At 41.0% G+C, this 20,140-nt stretch overlaps 1 pseudogene; it reads left to right on the forward strand.

Moving 5' to 3' along the window:
- The first annotated feature begins 11,663 nt into the window (after nt 1-11,663).
- LOC127971418 (E3 ubiquitin-protein ligase TRIM16-like) lies at nt 11,664-18,988 on the forward strand (annotated as a pseudogene).
- Nucleotides 18,989-20,140: the final 1,152 nt, after the last annotated feature.

The raw sequence follows: 20,140 nt of genomic DNA on the forward strand, positions 1-20,140 counted from the left end.
TTACACTAACTAACCAAACAAAAAATATAGTCCCTAACCTAGTGTGTCTAGACAACTAAATCAAACTACATGTGCACCATGTAAGTCACATTACATAAATTAGCTATCCTTTTACCCCCATCCAGTTTTAACACATCTCAAAAAGCTTTGAATGGCTTTCAAGTGTTACAGATCTGGAGCCTGTACAATGAAGCCGTATTAGATGGCTAGCCAGGTAAGATTCAGTTTAGTTTGCACCAATACTAGGTTTAAGGTACCATGTAAGTGGCTTGGCTTTTAGCTGTGTTCATTGCCAACTTACACTCCACGGCTAACCTGCTCCGGGGCAGGTTATGTTCTGGTTAAGTGATCTCAAACTGAAATTGGACCAAATAGATGTGAGAGAAGTGACAAATGTCTGACACAAAAAGTGACTTCCCCATTTTCTCTGGCTCTAAATTAAAGGTAATTAAAAAAAAAAAACTGTCTTTAATGATAATTACTTAGTTATTTTCTATTATTTATAATTATTATTATATATGATTCATATTATTATTAATCAATTTCACACAAACAAATTTAGTTTAAATGTTATCATAAATTTATTTTAAATGAATACCAATGTATACAGATCATGTAATATAAAGGGGCTGTACTGTCAATAGATAACACTATTTTGATGCATGTGAACTTACATGTTTTCGAGTCTCTATTGCTATTTATTTTCAAATATATAAACTAAGTTAACAAGTTTCACTGGTCACTGCACTGATAGAGCAATATAATTTATTTTATGTGTCCTCTTTCATGTTTCATATGACATTTAAATTTGTCATATTCTTTAATCCCGTGACCTTTAGCAAAACCTTTCATCTTTAATTTTGAATCTCGTGAGAAGTAAATCAAGCTTGCTTTGTGCTGCAAGGCTCATGATTGGCTGTTCGCCAGTGATGTCACACATTCATGTGCACCCCTCCACAAACAAACACAGTTGACAAAGAAAGTTGTTGATCAGCATCATGGTACCAAATAAGCCAGGTTGGAGAGGTTTGGTTTTATCAACTTGAAACTAATCCTGTAACTCTGAATTTGTTGAGCTACCATCATGATACAGGCCCCAGAAGATTTTGGGCCAGCCAAGTAGGTAAAATATTTTACATGGCAATCAAAGCACATCACAAACTAAACCAAACAAACAAAAACATAAAGAGAAAATATCACAGCCCAAGTTCACCAAGCCGACTGCTCTAATACACTGGCGTTTCTCTTATATAGCACAGCTAGGGCCTGTAGCTGAAAAAAAAAAATTAAGAGCTACAGGAAAGATGTAGGAAAAACTGAAATAGTTTTTTTTTTTATTTTACTTGTTTTTATTTACAACTTTAAAAAATAATTTTATACAGTGCACATTAACTGTAAAATACGGTACGTGTTTTTTTTATAGTAAAATGTATGAAAGATCATTTCAACTGAATTTACAGTAAAAACCAGATGTTCAGAAGAATCCCAGAGATACATCACATTTGATTAAATTATTATTCCTTTTATTTAGCAACTGTCACAATAGAAGAAGAGCACAGACAGTTATCTTCCAAAACAGGTGTTTATTAACAGAGGAGCAGAAACACAAGCAGTAAGAGTAAGAGTGATTCAATGAGCAGCAATGTAACTGAGCTGAGGACAATAGAGGAAAGAACAGACGGTCGGCTGGCCGATGAAGACTGAAGACTGGACATAAACGTGTGTATTACAGGTGGTCAGGTGCATTATTTTAGTGTCTTCCTTTTTTTATGTAGTGAACTGAAATGCTGCTCCATAATGCACTGAAAAGGTTTGTCTATTTATGTATTTATTTATTTATTATTGTATGTAGAACAAAGATGATTTGTGGTATGTTTTACCAGAAAATACAATTTTTCATGTTTAATTCAAAGTATTTACTTGCTTTTTCTTTATAATTATTTGTGAAATTGATTAGAAATCTCTGAGTGGAACTAATTTTAAAGTAAACGTGTGTCTGAAATGTTATAGATATATTTTTACAGTGTATGGTGTTAAAGCTGTGTGCAGAGTATTTTTAACACTTGACACATGAGATACAGAGAGAATACGAGAATGAGCATGTCTGGAAGCTGAAACAGTGACTTTTGTGCTGACTGTGTTTCTCTACAACTAAAACAAATACATGCATTCAGAGAAACTCAATACTCCAGAATTAAAACAGCGACGCAGCAGATCTAACTGCAGCACAAAACATCCAACAGCTCCTATATAAATTACTCAATTCCCTGCATGCATCTCCTTACTTTGGGTCATCGAAACTGGATATTCACAAGAGATACAAACTATTTACATCTGCCTTTTCTACAAGGTTTCTTCTTTAGCCCTTGGACTGTGACATATAAGTATAGCCATCGTCATTACATGAACATTCCGTGCTCTGTTCATTTCAACTGTTCATTTTGTATTTAGAGATATTTTTGTATTTATTTTCTTGGGTCATGTTGTACAATCGGTTTAGGATATCTTATTGTCACGTTCGTCAGCTGGAGTGCTCATGAACTTCACTAGAGCGCACTCCACTCAGGACTCATTCTGAACTCCAATTCCTCATACCTTGGACTGATTGCACACACACACACACCTGAATCTGATTACACACCTGCAGCTAATACACACACACCCATATCAGCAGCACACTCACGCCAACTCAGGGTGAAGTCTTGTTTAGCCCCGTCAGAATCAGCATTTCTGAGCGGTTTCCCTTTGTTTGTTCTTCCGTGTCTGACCTTTGGATTGTGTATTCTGACTCTGATTCTCTGCTGCCTGCCCCGATCTCTGCTTGTTTCTGTTTTCGATTCTGGTTACCCCTGACACACTTGAGGCCATTCCTGATTTCTGCCTTTCTGACCACTCTTAAATAAATACTGCAATTGGATCCGAACGTCTCTGACTCTCCACCGTAACAGTTATTTTGTTTTGGGGTTTATTATTGTGAATTTAATTTTGGTTGTTTTTCCTTTTCATATTATAACTATGCTAAGAAAATCAGTTGTCTGTTCTACTGTTTAATGATTGTGAGAAGTTAGTAGGTAGATCCCTCTCAAAGGAAAAAAAAACTTTCAGATTTATAGTGTACTATTACTCACAGAAGTAATAGTTTATTATACAATGGTAAGAAAATATAGAAAAAGAAAATGTCCATAGACAGAATTCTGAAAGCTCATATGTGCTTATATACAGATTAAGGTTTGAGTTATTTACCAATGTACAATACTGTGTTGTGTTGTTAAGGTGGAATATATCCTGGGGGAAAAACTGTTCTTGTGTCTGACTGTTTTGGTGCTCAGTGCTCTGATGGCCAGAGGACAACAGTTCAAAGAAAGAGTGGGCTGGGTGTGAGGGGTCCACATATCCGATTGGAATCAGATCATATTTAGCCGTGAACAGCAAAAAACCCCATGTTACCCTTAGGACTCTTATATCGGGCGTCCAGGGGCTTGGCTTTTCTTTCTTTGCTTATAGTACAACTCTGTTGGACATGCTATAAAGCTGCACGCTAGTTGACACTGTCGCTTATCAGTCGAAAGATTCTGAAAGAAAACTATACTGTCACAACACACCATCCTTCAGATGATATGTTAATCTGAGGTCTTGACTCTCTGTGGGCATAAAAAAATCCTAGGATATCTCTTGAACAGAGTAGAGGTGTGACCTCAGCATTCTGGACAAATTTGTCTATTGACTTCTGAGCATCATGACCTCCTCCTCATCCTCTTATATCTACTGATGTGCTTCATCACTCTGTCTCCTCTCCACCAGTAAGCTGCTGTGTTTGGAGTGTTCTGGAGCACTGTGACTGCTCTCTTATCATCCAGGTGATGCCGGACACTGGTGGTGGATGAGGAGATCCAACCTTACAATGTAAAATATTTATTGTTATAATTATTATAAGAACATTAATTATTTTAATGTAACATTATTATTATTATGAAGAGCAATAATAAATTATTAATTTGTTTAAATAGTTATTATTTTGTCTTGTGGATTATAAATAAGGATCTGTTATGTCAAACAGCTTATTAAGGACAGCACTAAATAAAACCAGCAGGACATTTTTGTATCTAGCAACTGTAGCTATCTTTAAAATGTTTAAAGTTTTAAAAAAATTCAAAGACTTTAATGTGGTCACGACGCTGGAGCCTATTTATTGAACTGTCTTTCTCCATTCTCAAACAAATTTAGACATTGGATTTTTGTTGACTGAACACAAGTGCTTATTGTGATGGAAAACACTGTAAGGGTTTCCACTGATTATGAAATATTTTTGTTTGCTGCGGTGGTACTGTTATATAGGCCTATTAATAAGGAAGAGAGGCCCAAAATATCGTTTTACCTAAATGTCATGATAAGAGGTAAATCCGGTCATGTTTATTGTACAGAAAGAGAGCAAAATATAATTTACATTATCAAAGAATATTATCATTGACTTTATTCTAGCCAGAATTCAAGCAGTCTCAAAAACTCACATTAAACACTGAAGTTTCTTTCATTATGAAATTAATATCTTTCTTAACATGATACACACATCTGCACGTTGTTGTTTCTGATTAGAGAAATCAGCAGAGAGTAGAATTCATTCAGAGAGAGCTCTCACTGAATAAAACATAGCTGTTGGGTGTGTATAGCAGGTGTGTTAATCCATCCCTGTGCGTGCATAAATAGCTTTTCCTATTATTGATGGCTACACGCACTAGGAGAAAGTAAGTAAAGTCTCTTGTTTTCAGGAAGAGAGGATGAATTTATGTGTTGTAAATCCCACAGCTCAGATTCAGCGCAAACCCGTCATAGATAGGGGTGGTGTTGGCCCAGTCGGTAAGACGCATGCCTTTGGTGTGAGAGACCTGGGTTCAAATCCACTGTGAGGCACCAATGTGTCCCTGAGCAAGACACTTAACCCCTAGTTGCTCCAGAGGCGTGCGACCTCTGACATATATAGCAATTGTAAGTGGCTTTGGATAAAAGCGTCTGCTAAATGAATAAATGTAAATGTAGATAAACTAGCATGGTCATTATAAAAGTGTTTAAAACTAACAAATGCATTTATATACACGTATTTGAGAATTAGAGATGTCAGATATTTCATAATATAGTGAACACGTATATGAATGTTTTAAATAAAAAAGGAAAAACTAAATAAAAGTGATAGATCAGTCATTCAGCACTATTGTGGCTGAGGTGTGTCACATGACAAGCATGATGCATCGCCATGGAAACAATAAGGCCATACATTCTAAAATAACAGTCGCCTAAGAATACTCATGCTGAGGAATAGGCAAGTATATTTAAAATCATGTGTTAAAGGGTTAAAGGCATTATCAGTTCAATCTAGTATATGTGAGGATTTCCAGTCAGGATTTAGACCGTATCATAGTACTGAGACTGCTCTCCTTAGAGTTACAAATGACCTGCTCTTATCTGATCATGGTTGTATCTCTCTAATAGTTCTATTGGATCTTAGTGCTGTGTTTGACACAATTGACCATAACATTCTTTTGCATAGACTTGAACACTTTGTTGGCATTAATGGAAGTGTATTAGCATAAATCTTACTTATATAACTTCCATCAATTCGTAGCAGTGAATGAAGAGGTATCATCGATCACAAGTGCAGTATGGAGTACCCCAAGGCTCAGTTCTAGGGCCGCTACTCTTCACGCTTTATATGTTACCCTTGGGAGATATCATCAGGAAACATGGTGTTAGCTTTCATTGTTATGCTGATGATACTCAGCTCTATATTTCTTTGCGGCCCGGTGAAACACACCAATTTGAAAAACTAATGGGATGCATAGTCGATATATAAAATTGGATGACGAGTAATTTCTTACAGCTAAATTCAGAAAAAACAGAGGTGTTAATTATAGGACCTAAAAACTCTGCATGTAATAACCTAGAAGACTGTCTAAGACTTGATGGCTGCTCTGTCAATTCTTTGTCATCAGTTAGGAATCAAGGTGTGCTATTTGGTTGCAATCTTTCCTTAGAAAGCCACGTTTCTATCATTTGTAAAACTGCATTTTTCCATCTAAAAAAATATATACCTAAATTACGGCCTATGCCCTCAATGTCAAATGCAGAAATGTTAATCCATGCATTTATGACCTCAAGGTTAGATTATTGTAATGCTTTATTGGGTGGTTGTTCTGCACGCTTGGTAAACAAACTACAGCTAGTCCAAAATGCAGCAGCAAGAGTTCTTACTAGAACCAGGAAGTATGACCATATTAGCCCGGTCCTGTCAACACTGCACTGGCTCCATATAGATTTAAAAATGTATGCATCTAGCAGACGCTTTTATCCAAAGCGACTTACAGTGCATTCAGGCTATCAATTTGTACCTATCATGTTTTCCAGGGAATCGAACCCCCAACCTTGTGCTAGCTTGCTTGCTAATTCAATGCTCTACCAGTTGAGCTACAGGTTCACTAAAAAAAATATTGCTTATTACTTATAAAGCCCTGAATGGTTTAGCACCTCAGTATTTCAATGAGCTCCTTTTACATTATAATCCTCTACGTCCGCTACGTTCTCAAAACTCAGGCAATTTGATAATACCTAGAATATCAAAATCAACTGCGGGCGGCAGATCCTTTTCCTATTTGGCGCCTAAACTTTGGAATAACCTACCTAACATAGTTTGGGAGGCAGACACACTCTTGCAGTTTAAATCTATATTAAAGACCCATCTCTTTAGCCTGGCCTACACATAACATACTAATATGCTTTTAATATCCAAATCTGTTTGTTGTGGGATGTGTCTTTAATGTGTTTAGTTTAGTACAGCTCAGTGTGTTTGTGTGAATGAGAGTGAGTGAGTGCGCGTGTCCGAGGCGCGCCCCTCGCTCCTGTCTGATCCCCGCGAAGCAGCGGATGTGTGTGTGTGAGGCTGATACGGTGACCGGTGCAGGTAGTTAGCTGTGTGCAGCGTATTTCAGTGCAGCCAGAAAAATAAAGCACCTAAACTCTTCGGCAAGACGGCCTCTTTGTTTTTATATGCTACCATCGCACTAAGCAGCGTGAAGTTTAGGGAGTTAACCCCGGGAGGAGAACTTCCGGCCCTGGAGAAGACGGATCTTCCCTGTGTCTCCCAACCACGGTTAGGAAACAGAAACAGTAAAGGTTAACATGTTAAAGGATTTTTAGGCTGCATTAATTAGGTAACCTGGAACCAGGAACACTTCCAATAACACCCGATGTACCTGCTACATCATTGGAAGAATGGCATCTACGCTAATATTAGTCTGTTTCTCTCTTATTCCGAGGTCACCATAGCCACCAGATCCAGTCTGTGTCCAGATCAGAGGGTCACTGCAGTCACGTGGATCCAGTACGTATCCAGACCAGATGGTGGATCGGCACCTAGAAAGGACCTCTACATCCCGCAAAGACAGTGGAGACCAGGACAACTAGAGCCCCAAATACAGATCCCCTGTAAAGACCTTGTCTCAAAGGACCACCAGGACAAGATCACAGGAAACAGATGATTCTTCTGCACAATCTGACTTTTCTGCAGCCAGGAATTGAAATGCTGGTTTCGTCTGGTCAGAGGAGAACTGCCCCCCAACTGAGCCTGGTTTCTCCCAAGGTTTTTTTCTCTATTCTGTCACTGATGGAGTTTGGGTTCCTTACCGCTGTCACCTCTGGCTTGCTTAGTTGGGGTCACTTCATCTACAGCGATATCGTTGACTTGATTGCAAATAAATTCACAGACACTTTTTAACTGAACAGAGATGACATCACTGAATTCACTGATGAACTGCCTTTAACTGTCATTTTGCATCATTGACACACTGTCTTCCTGATGAATGTTGTTCAATTACTTTGACGCAATGTATTTTGTTTAAAGCACTATATGGTTGCAATGTCTGGTTTGTGTTCCCTGGGTAACCACTAGATGGCCTCCTTCCCCACGGTGTCTGTCACTTCATGAACCACATTCCCCACGATCTCTGTCTAATCATTGCACTCAGCTGTCACTGGTCATTAATCATTGCACTCAGCCAGTTCCCCATTAGCATTGTCATTTCCCTGTGTATTTATACCCTGTCTGTTTTAGTATGTGTCACGGAGTCCTTGTAGTTTTCATGCTACTTCTAGTCCTGTCCTTGCCTGATTGTTTTGTGTTTGTTTTTGTTTGGATTGCTACTCTTGTTTGGACCCCTACCTGGACTGGATAACGATTTGGATTACCCCAATAAAAGACATACCTGCACTTGGATCTCTCTCTGTGTTTTCCTCTGTCCCGATCGTGACAGAAGGACTCACACAAGAGATCCAGCGGTATGTCTGTTGATGTTTCTTCCACAGCCACCGAGCAGGAGAGAAGGAGTCAGTTTGAGGGAACCCGCCTGGTCATGTTTCGCAGGACCAGGGGAGGTCGCCGAGGAGTGAGTGGTCGAGAGGAGGTTCAGCATCGCTCTCTACCATGGCCCCCCTTCAACCCGGGGCTTGTGTGGGACGGATCAGAGCCGCCGTCTCACCATGGCAGACGGAGAAGGGAGAGGAAGCGCACGTCTGCCGAGCCAGCACCACTGCCCATGATGGCCGCAAGTCCAGCGCCACTGCACAAGATGGCCGCCAGCCCATCGCCACGAGGCAAGATGGATGCCAGCCCAGCGCCACAGCACAAGATTGCCGCCAGCCCAGAGCCACTGCGCAGAATAGCCGCCAGCCCAGCACCACTGCCCATGATGGCTGCAGGTCCAGCGACACTGCACAAGATGACCGCCAGCCCAGCGCCACGAGGCAAGATGGATGCCAGCACAGTGCTGCAGCACAAAGTAGTCACCAGCCCAACGCCAAGGTGCAAGATGGATGCCAGCCCAGCGCCACAGCACAAGATTGCCGCCAGCCCAGCTCCACTGCCCAAGATGGCAGCTGAAACTTTTTTGGATTATTTCTCTATGCTGTCCAAAATCCTAGAGATTCCCAGGAGTGTTCACGTTACGTCTGCTGATCCAGAGACTGTTCACGTCATGTCTGCTGAGCCAGCGCCACAGTACAAGATGGCCGCGAACCCAGCGCCACTGCACAAGGTGGCCGCCAGCCCGGAGCCACTGCAGAGGATGGCAACTACAGTGGGCATTCCAGAGTCAAGTCAGGTCTCCGTTGACTCTCCAGAGTCGAGTCAGGTTCCCGTTGACCCTCCAGAGTTGAGTCAGGTTCCCGTTGACCCTCCAGAGTCAAGTCAGGTGCTTGTGGACCCTCCAGAGTGGAGTCAGGTGCTCGTGGACCCTCCAGAGTCAGGGTTAGTCACTGTTGACCTTCCAGAGTCAGGGTTAGTCACTGTTGACCTTCCAGAGTTAGGGCTAGTCAACTTTGACCTTCCAGAGTCAGGGCTAGTCACCATTGACCTTCCAGAGTCAGGGCTAGTCGCCGAAGACCTTCCAGAGTCAGGGCTAGTCACCGTTGACCTTCCAGAGTCAGGGCTAGTCACCATCGACACTCCGGAGTCAAGCCAAGTCACCGGTGAAATTCATGGGCAAGGTCACGTCACCAAATATCTTCATGGGCAAAGGCAAGTCACCATTGATCTTCATGAACAAATGCAGGTCACCAATGATCTTCTTGAACAAAGGCAAGTCACCATTGATCTTCAAGAACAGATGTAAGTAACCAATGATCTTCATGAGCAGATACAAGTCACCAATGATCTTCATGAACAAAGGCAAGTCACCATTGATCTTCATGAACAAATGCAAGTCACCAATGATCTTCATGAGCAGAGTCAAGTCACCAATGATCTTCATGAGCAGAGTCAAGTCAGCATTGATCTTCTGGAATCCAGTATAAACACCATGGGACTACCAGAGTCTCGTCACTTCTCTGTGGAACTACCAGAGCCTCTCCACGTCTCGGCTGAACTACTAGAGCCTCTCCTCGTCTCTTTGGCGCTGCCCTGGTGGGCTTGGGTCTCGACCACAAGGATGTGGTGGTCTTCTGCTCCACCCTGGGGGGCTTCTGTCCCAACCACACGGTTGTGGTGGTCTTCTGCTCCGCCCTGGGGGGCTTCGGTCTCGACCACACGGACGTGGTGGTCTTCTGGTCCCTGTTCCCCAATTTACATGTTCCTCTTGTCTCTGGTTTCCCCATTTTACCTGCCCTCCGTCCCTCCCCCTGAACCTCCAACTGTCCACCTCCCTCCTGGTCTCTTGTTTTGTCAGTCTCGTCTTGGAGCATCTGGTAGCCGCTTCGTAGAGGGGGGGTATTGTCACAATGTCTGGTTTGTGTTCCCTGGGTAACCACTAGATGTCCTCCTTCCCCACGGTGTCTGTCACTTCATGAACCACATTTCCCATGATCTCTGTCTAATCATTGCACTCAGCTGTCACTGGTCATTAATCATTGCATTCCCCACTAAAATTGTCATTTCCCTGTGTATGTATACCCTGTCTGTTTTAGTATGTGTCACGGAGTCCTTGTAGTTTTCACGCTACTTCTAGTCCTGTCCTTGCCTGATTGTTTTGTGTTTGTTTTTGTTTGGATTGCTACTCTGGTATTGAACCCTGCCTTGACTGGATAATGATTTGGATTACCCCAATAAAAGACATACCTGCACTTGGATCTCTCTCTGTGTTTTCCTGTGTCCCGATTGTGACCCCACAAACAATGAGGCAAAAACTGCTTTTGTCTGGCCGATTCGGACACAAAATTCGGTGGTCGTGATGATCATCTTTTGAGATCCCTCGTAGAACTAGTAGTTAGCTGCTGGCTGCGTGGCACATTATATTATGGCTGTGGTGATTGCTGTTTCTTCTTCACCAGTGTCATCTAAGCTTGTGAGATTTGGTCCCTGATCAGAGTTGTTGAGCCGCTTTCAGTACAGCTTCACCGTTGTCATCACTGTAGTCAAAGCTGGAATTTGGCACAGACAACATATGATCAAATGAGCTATGAGCATATGAGCTATGATCAAATTCAGTGGTAGATTAGGAAGTAATCCAAGACTGCCAAATCTTCATTAATATCTTTTGATGGTTGGGTCATAAACGGTTTGAGCCCTGCATCTTATTAGTTCAGACAAGATGATAATCAAGACCTTAGCTGGTGACAGTTCCTTGAAGAAAACTTCTAATCTTCCTCACCATGCACTGCATTTCCTTGTCACACCGTGTGTGTGTGTGTGTGTGTGGGTGGGCGCGTACAGGTTTATAAGATTTATGAGGACAAATGTGCACAATGACATGGGTATAACAACATGGACATAAGATGAACATTTAAATCAAATGGCTTAAAAACACAGTAAACTGTGTTTTTCCCCCTTTTGAATATCTATAAAATGGCTATAGTGTTGTGTGAGGGGTACGGTTAGATAAAGTGGATAGCAAATAAAGTTGTAGGTGCAGTATAAAAACCATTACGCCTATGGAAATTCCCGTTAAACCACATATGCAAGAATGTGTTTGTGTGCGTGTGTGTGTGTGTGTGTTTGAGAGAGAGAGAGAGAGAGAGAGAGAGAGGAAGAAAGACTCTACAGGAGCAGGAACAAGGAACCTTCTTTAAAGCCTTACAAACCTGTTTTACACATTTCACTCAAACAGAACCAGGAAATTATTTCAACTCATCAGTTCAGGGAAAGAGAAGCTGAAGTGTAGTTGAGCTGTTGAGTGTTTGTGTCTCTGTATTCATTCAGTAAAATGGCAGGAGCCAGAGTTTCCCAGGATGAGTTATTGTGTCCACTGTGTCTGGATCTCCTGAAGGATCCAGTGGCTATTCCCTGTGGACACAGTTACTGTAAGATCTGTATTACAGACTGCTGGGATCAGGAGGATCAGAAGAGACTCTACAGCTGTCCTCAGTGCAGACAGACCTTCAGTCCAAGACCTGCTTTATCTAGAAACACCATGCTGGCTGAAGTGGTGGAGAAACTGAAGAAGACCAGACTCTCTGATGACTGTGAGCCTGGAGCTGGAGATGTGCAGTGTGACGTCTGTACTGGAAGAAAATACAGAGCCGTCAAATCCTGTCTGGTGTGTCTGAACTCTTACTGTCAGAATCACCTCCAACAACATGAGAGTTGGTTTAAAGGAAAGAAACACAATCTGACTGATGCCACTGGACGACTGCAGGAGATGATCTGCCAGAAACATGAGAAGATCCTCGAAGTTTTCTGTCACACTGACCAGAAATGTATATGTGTGCTTTGTACGATTAATGAACATAAAAACCACGACATTGTTTCAGCTGCAGACCGGAGGACAGAGAAACAGGTATTTAACACTAGAGATCAAGTTAATACTCAGTGTGGTGATTTCAATAGTCTATTTATTTTTTTCCAACTTTATTTGCTATCACAGCTTAATTACACAGAACACAGAAACACTTTCAGTCTTGATCTCAATGTCTCTGTCAGATTCACTTTTACAACACATTTCAGTCGTTAGTTTTCAGCTCCACTTTTACTGGATTGATCTGTTCATGATGATTTATTTCCAGTAGTTTTCTGTGGCTACCACTCACTATCATCTGTTTGTCCTGCAGAAGCAGCTGAAGGAGACACAGAAGACGCTCCAGCAGAGAATCCAGCAGAGAGAGAAAGATCTCCAGCAGCTGAGAGAGACTGTGGAGTCTCATAAGGTGAGTCTGGAGAAGAAGAGAAGTTTGTCTCCGTCTCAGTTCAGACTCACTGAAGCTGAATCACTGTGTGTCCTAACAGCGCTCTGCACAGACAGCAGTGGAGGACAGTGAGAGGATCTTTACTGAGCTCATCCGCTCCATTGAGAGAAGCCGCTCTGAGCTGATACGACTGATCAGAGATCAGGAAAAGACTGCAGTGAGTCGAGCTGAAGAACGACTGGAGCGACTGGAGCAGGAGATCAATGATCTGAGGAGGAGAGACGCTGAGCTGGAGCAGCTTTCACACACACAGGATCACATCCAGTTCCAGCAGGTAACACAGAACCTGAGGAGATCCTGCCTTGACAGAGACTCACAGAGAAGCAGTGTCTTATATATAATCATCAGTCAGACTCTAATCATCTTCTTGAGAAAGAGATGCCACTTACAAATGGCTTTCATCTCTGGAAATCTCTTAGGAATCATTTCTCTGAGCTTTTTCTTCTGTAAGATATATTTAGCTGTCAAAAACCTCTAGCACCACCAACAGTTCAAATTTTCACTGACATTTCAGCTTTTTACCTAAATTGAAATGTATATATAACTGTATATACAGTATATATATATATATATATATATATATATATATATATATATATATATATATATAATCTGTAGCTCTGATGTCATATAATAAAATTATAAAAGAATGAATCTGATGTTGTGTAAGTGCTAGAATGAGGTGAGTTACTGAATATCAGCCAAGTCCAACAAGAGCTGCAAAAATCTGGTGTTGGTCAAGTGTGGAGCTCATGAGTTTTGTTTTCTGTAGAGTTTGCAGTGTCTCTCAGCTCCTCCTGAATCTACAGATGTAAATGACACTCCCTTCAGTTCTCTCGTCTCTTTTGATGATCTGAGAGAATCTGTCCATCAGCTCAGAGACAAACTGGAGGATTTCTGCAAAGAGGAGCTCAAGAAGATCTCAGACAGAGGTAAAGTCCTGGAGATTCATCTGCTCTCAGAAACCAGTCCAGCATCATCTCATATATTGGACGACATTATATTAGAAATGACTTAGGAATTGATGGAGGACCATGTGAATCACACTGTTCATGTTTGTTGTTTTCCACAGCCATATTCACCAACATTGTTCCCAGAACCAGGGACGACTTCCTACAATGTAAGTCAGTGAGAAAACAAGCAGAAAAAAAAGAGTGTTTCCATGTTCTTCCTTTGGAAGGTGAAAGAAGAGTTTTATAAATTATGTAAATGATAGGGCTGCCCTTGACAAATTATTTTTCATGTCTGTAAGGCAAGCATGGAGTTAGGGAGTTTAAGTGTGCATATATATAGTCTAATCCACCTGTTACTCAAGTCGCCACGCCCTTAATTATGCAGAATTCTAAGGCTTAATATAATTTAAACTGATGAGTTATAAAAAAAAATGAAGGGCAAAATTAGCTATATAGACCAAAATAATGTTTGGAACCAGGCTGTAAAAGTTTTTTTCTGCTGTAAAGTTGGGCATTTTAACATGGGGAGTCTATGGGACTGACTCCCTTTTGTAGCCAGCCTCATGCGGCCAGTAGATGAATTACAGCTTTAGTCACTTCCTTGTTGGCTTCACGAGAGAGAACAGGAGGTTGCCGCTTGGGGGAAACACATATTTGCGAAGGCCCTACAGCCAGCTGTGTGCAAGTGCGTCCATGCCGAGTGTTCCTCTCACTGTGAGTAGAAAAAATGGCAGTGAGAGGCTTCTGGAGGGGCAAATCGGTCTACCTGAGCAGCTCCAAAATGACTCCAAATCAGCTGGACCATCTGGGGATGGAGTCTCCATTCTCCTGGGAGCTCAACTCATGTCAACTTGTCAGCTGCCTGGTTGTGCAGACCAAGATTGTGAATGGCATGAAGGAGAGGAACGGTTCACCCTGCCGGCTGGAGGTCGTATTAGGACACAACTGCATCCCAACCAATCGCTCCACCGGGGGGCCCGGACACCTCCTAGCTGCACCACTGTCAAGAGTGGTGAGGGACGAAGAGATAGCAGGTCAGTTTCCAGTGCCATTCACAACCTTGTAAGGCCTTCATGCACCTCTGGGAAAGATGGCACCGAGGCGGAACACTGAGAAACCAGTGCGGACCACCCCATATAACCAATCGTCCATCCAATTGTGAGAGCTTGGGTCACAGTGGAGATCTCCATTTGAGTCCTACCCTCACGGCAGCCCAGGAAAGCATAGCCTTTATTTTGGATCCAATTCAGGCATAGCTACAGTCCCGAAGGACAGCAGCACAGCATAATCTTCCTCTACAGAAAGCTCTGACTCACCCTTCGATGCACCAATTGACCACTGGTCGTCAGGAGGAGTGCCAAAGGATACTGTTGGTTTAGGGCCCCTACATGTTCCATTGGCTGCTCAACTGGTTGTGGAATGCAAGAGGAGCGATGGTTCCCTGGAGGGTTTGCCATCACTGTTACATTTACATTTACATTTAATAATTTAGCAGATGCTTTTATCCAAAGCGACTTACAAATGAGAATAATAGAAGCAGTCAGGTCAACAAGAGAACAAAAACAGTATACAAGTGCCATGACAAGTCTCAGTTAGTCTAGTACAGAATGCATAGCCAGGTTTTTTTTAAATGAAAAGACAAGAAAAGAAAGAAAAGTGCTAGTATTAGTTGGTTAAATGCTGGCAAAAAAAAATTGGTCTTTAGATGTTTCTTGAAAATGAGAAAAGACTCAGCTGTACGAACTGAAATTGGGAGGTCATTCCACCAGCTGGGCGCAGTCCAGGAGATGGATTGTGAGAGTGATTTCGAAATTTGGGATTGCACCACAAGGCGTCGTTCACTTGCAGAGTGCAAACTTCTGGAGGGCACATAGGATTTAACCAGTGAGTTTAGGTAAGTTGGTGCCGTGCCAGGTGTCGTCTTGTAGGCAAGCATCAGTACCTTGAATCTGATGCGAGCGGCTACTGGTAGCCAGTGTAACCTGATGAGGAGAGAAGTGAGCTTTTTTTGGCTCATTGAAGAAAACCCTCGCTGTTGCATTCTGGATCAATTGCAGAGGCTTGACAGTACATGCAGGAAGAGCCAGGATAGCATTACAATAGTCCAGTCTGGAGAGAACAAGTGCTTGGACAAGAAGTTGGGTTGCTTGCTCTGACAGTAAGGGTCTAATCTTCCTAATGTTGTATAAGGCAAACCTGCAGGACCCAGTCGTTGTAGCAATGTGGTCTGTGAAGCTTAACTGATGATCCATCACAACTCCTAGGTTTCTGGCTGTCCTCGAAGGAGTAATGGTTGACGAACCCAGCTGTATAGAGAAGTTGTGATGAAGCAATGGGTTAGCTGGAATCACCAGGAGTTCTGTCTTCGTAAGGTTAAGCTGAAGGTGATGGTCATTCATCCAGCTAGAAATGTCACGCAGACAGGCAGAAATGCGAGCAGCCACCGTCGGGTCATCTGGTTGGAATGAGAAGTAGAGTTGGGTGTCATCAGCATAGCAGTGATAAGAAAAGCCATGCTTCTGAATGACAGATCCTAATGATGTCATGTAGATGGAGAAGAGAAGTGGTCCAAGTACAGAGCCTTGAGGAACCCCAGTAGCAAGGTGTTTTGACTTAGAAACATTAGATCCCAATTCGTCATTCATCCAAAGTGACATCAAGAGTAACCGACTGAAAGGGAACTGGCAATATAGTGTCTAAAACGTAAATCCCTTAATATTTAAAAAAATATTTTTTATTGAACTGTTAAAAAAATATATATATCACATTTGTAATTATGCTAAACTCTGGAGAAGAAAAACGGCACTCTTTGTGTGATATTTACTATATGAAATTATATAAATATATATATTTATATTTTCTGTCCCCGTATCTTGAATTTTGTGCTCATTCTAAATATTTATAATATACTGAATCATGCAGTGAAAGAACACACTGTAAATGCATATGTGCACTAGTTTAACCTGCTACACTTTCACTCTGTTGTGTTTTTTTCATGGATTTGCCATATACTCGATAATGTCAAATCACACATTGTTAAAACGACAATTAATATTTTTTTTCACCTGCAACTAATAAAATGTTTAGCCTCTATTAGGGGGCAGCCCTAGTAAACGATGGTTTACACAAATATCTGGTCATCTGTAAGACACTGATGCAGTGTTAATTTCGTTGACTAAATATTTTCGTCATTATTTTCGTCACGAATATATTTTTGCCGACGAAAACGAAACGAAAACTAAAATAGAAGGCACTGATGGAGACTAAAACTATGACTAAATTGATTGACATTATCGTCAACGAATAAAGGACGAGACGAAAATAGACTGTGACGAAAATCAAATCAGCAGACGGGAGAGATGCGAGGAATGAGCAAAAGAACCGGCAAAAAAGAACAGACTGCATGAGAGAAGAGAACCAATCAGAGCCTGACTTATTGAGACGTGAAGCGAAGGTTTTCAGTTTTTATGAGCTCCCGGGAAGTCGGCATTCGAAGAGGTGATAGGGACTTTAAGCAACAGCCTCTGGTGGAACGGCAACGCCATTCATATTTTTTTGGATCTCAATAAATGAATTAATGCTGCGTTGCGCTGTTCTGTTTTACCGTTGCTTAGTGACTTTTACGTTCTTGGCTACAGCGGTGTGACGGCAAACTTCCGGTCGCTGTAGCCGTTCCATTCGCAGCTGTTGCTTAAAGTCCCTACTGTCTAAAAGAGCGACAAAATGTCCACATCTCCCTTCACGTTTGACGACGAACAAAACAAAACAAAGTGTAAAGCACGCAGAGTGCTCATTCGTGGCAAGAACACAACCAATTTGAAAAGACATTTACAGACGAGCCACCCGGACATTTTCTCAAATGTAATTTCACAACGATGTTCTTTTGTTTATTGAGCTAAGCAAAATTGGAATAGTGCAGTGCGTAGATGTTGTAGCATTAAATATTACGAACTGAAAAGTACTGTAAAATAGCCCCTTCTTCAAATTAGATGCGAGCACAATACTAATACGTAATATCATGATAAATACATTTGATTAATACTAATGTTTAGTATATTTTATAATGTTCTACTTGTTGACAATATCACAAATATTTCTATATTAGTCATGTGAAACATGAATGTTCACATCCTATCATTATACATACAAATCTAGCAATATTGTAGTATTTAAAACATACAATATTGCTAGACAAATGAATACCTTATAAAATCTTGTTACTTTTTTTATCCACCTAGCTGCCAACTTATTAAATATTTACTTTAAATGTATGCACTTATTGTTCAGCTCAGCTGTCAGCTTTAAGGTCCTGGACCTAACTTTATTTTTCTTTTATTGATGGTCAATTGGCAGCTAGTTATTGTTTACATTATCATGACAGTGTTTGTTGCTCTATAAAAGCTTTTGAATCGAAATAAAGACACAGTTGTGTTGAAATAAAGTTGAATTTGTGTTTTATATATTTTGGTTAAGTTTGTTTCCTATACCAGCTGTAAAAAATTGTCTAGTAAATCTGTTATTGATTTTAGTCTTATTTTAGTCGACTAAAATACCAAGCAATTTTAGTCGACTAAAATACCAAGCAATTTTAGTCGACTAAAATAAGACTAAAATTAAAACAAATCAGATGACTAAAACTTGACTAAAACTAAAAAGAATTATAGTCAAAAGACTAAGACTAAAACTAAATTAAAATTTCGTGTCAAAATTAACACTGCACTGATGATACACTGAACATGAAGAGTTCAGCTACATTAAAAGAACAAACAGATTCATAATTCCTGATTCTGATGTGTTTTATCTCCATCAGATTCCCATCAGCTCACTCTGGATCTGAACACAGTGAATAAACGACTCCGTCTGTCTGAGAACAACAGAGTGATTACTAACACTGGCACAGATCAGTGGTATCCTGATCATCCAGACAGATTTGATCAGTGGTCACAGGTGTTGTGCAGAGAGAGTGTGTGTGGACGCTGTTACTGGGAGATTGAGTGGAGTGGAGATGTTTATATATCAGTGTCATATAAGAGCATCAGCAGGAAGGGATATGGTAATGCTTGTTTGTTTGGATATAATGATCAGTCCTGCAGTTTGTTCTGCTCTCCCTCCAGTTACTTATTTATGTACAATAACATAAAGACTGATGTCTCTGTGAAGTCCATCAGCAGTAGAATAGGAGTGTTTGTGGATCACAGAGCAGGAACTCTGTCCTTCTACAGCGTCTCTGACACAATGAGCCTCATCCACACAGTCCAGACCACATTCACTCAGCCGATCTATCCTGGGTTTTGGGTTTGTATTGGATCATCAGTGAAACTGTGTTGATGAATCAGAATAGACTGACAAGATACTACCCATAATGCTTTGAGCTGAATGATGAATCAGTAACAGTGAGATGTTATAGAGTCTCTTCTCTTTTCTTTTCATGATATTAATAGTACAGCTGAACTTCAAGTCAAGTCACCTTTATTTATATAGCACTATAAACAAAAAAGATTGTGTCAAAGCTACCGAACAACATTAATTAGGAAAACAGTGTGTCAATGTGTGTCAGTGAAATAACATGTCAGAATAAATGTGTAATAAATCTTCATATCCGCCTTTAACTTCAACGTCTGTAGAAACTAATATAATAACTACACATGATGTAATAAATATTACATTATTATTGTAATAAAATGTTCATAATGCAATCATTTTCTCAAAACTTAAAAATCTTCAGTGCATGTAATAAAAAAAAAATCATGCGAGGAGACAGAGGGAAATTCTTGAAGCAGTCTAAGCACATATAGAAGAGGGGATAGACTAACAATACTGGAAGCTAGACATGGAAAGACACAGGACTTAAGTAATGGGAATAATCAAGGAAATAAATGGGAACCAGCTGAAACAAATGAACAAAATAGACATGAGGGAGAAATTAGGTAATGGGGAGAACATGGGGAGAAAAACACAAGACATGGGAACACATGGACTGGAGCCCTCTCTGGGCTAAATTCAAGGACTGGAGTGGACATTGGAGTGGACTCAGGGGCTGGAGTCAATGGGTAGGTAGTAATTTGCCATGATCTAGAAAAGAGAGTTCAGCATGGCATCGTCCATCGCTGTCTTCACCGCAAGCCTGCAAAATACCCAGGCATACTCAACAAACAGGAGATCCCTCCAGGCTAGGGTGGCAAATCATGTGGCAGTTTCCATAACCATGAGGGAGAAACCGAAAACATGAAATCATGAATACACTGTGGCAACTTGTAACGTAATCACAGTTCATAAGGTAATACCAGCACGTAAATAATACATTTGAGCCCAAAACTTAAAAATTAAGTTTTGATTAAGGCTTATTAAGCTACATTGTGAACTTTTATTTATTATTACCATGGAACCAGTGAGTGTGCACATTTCCATTAGCTAAGGAAGCTCAGACATATCGGTTGATGCAGTCTCTCACTCAAGGCCTGGCTCACGTCTTCTGCTGTTGGTGCACCCGGCATCAGAGTAAAGGAGATCTGGGAAGATTATGTCCTTCA

The sequence above is a fragment of the Carassius gibelio genome, chromosome B14, assembly GCF_023724105.1.
Source record: "Carassius gibelio isolate Cgi1373 ecotype wild population from Czech Republic chromosome B14, carGib1.2-hapl.c, whole genome shotgun sequence".
Taxonomy (NCBI): Eukaryota; Metazoa; Chordata; class Actinopteri; order Cypriniformes; family Cyprinidae; genus Carassius; species Carassius gibelio.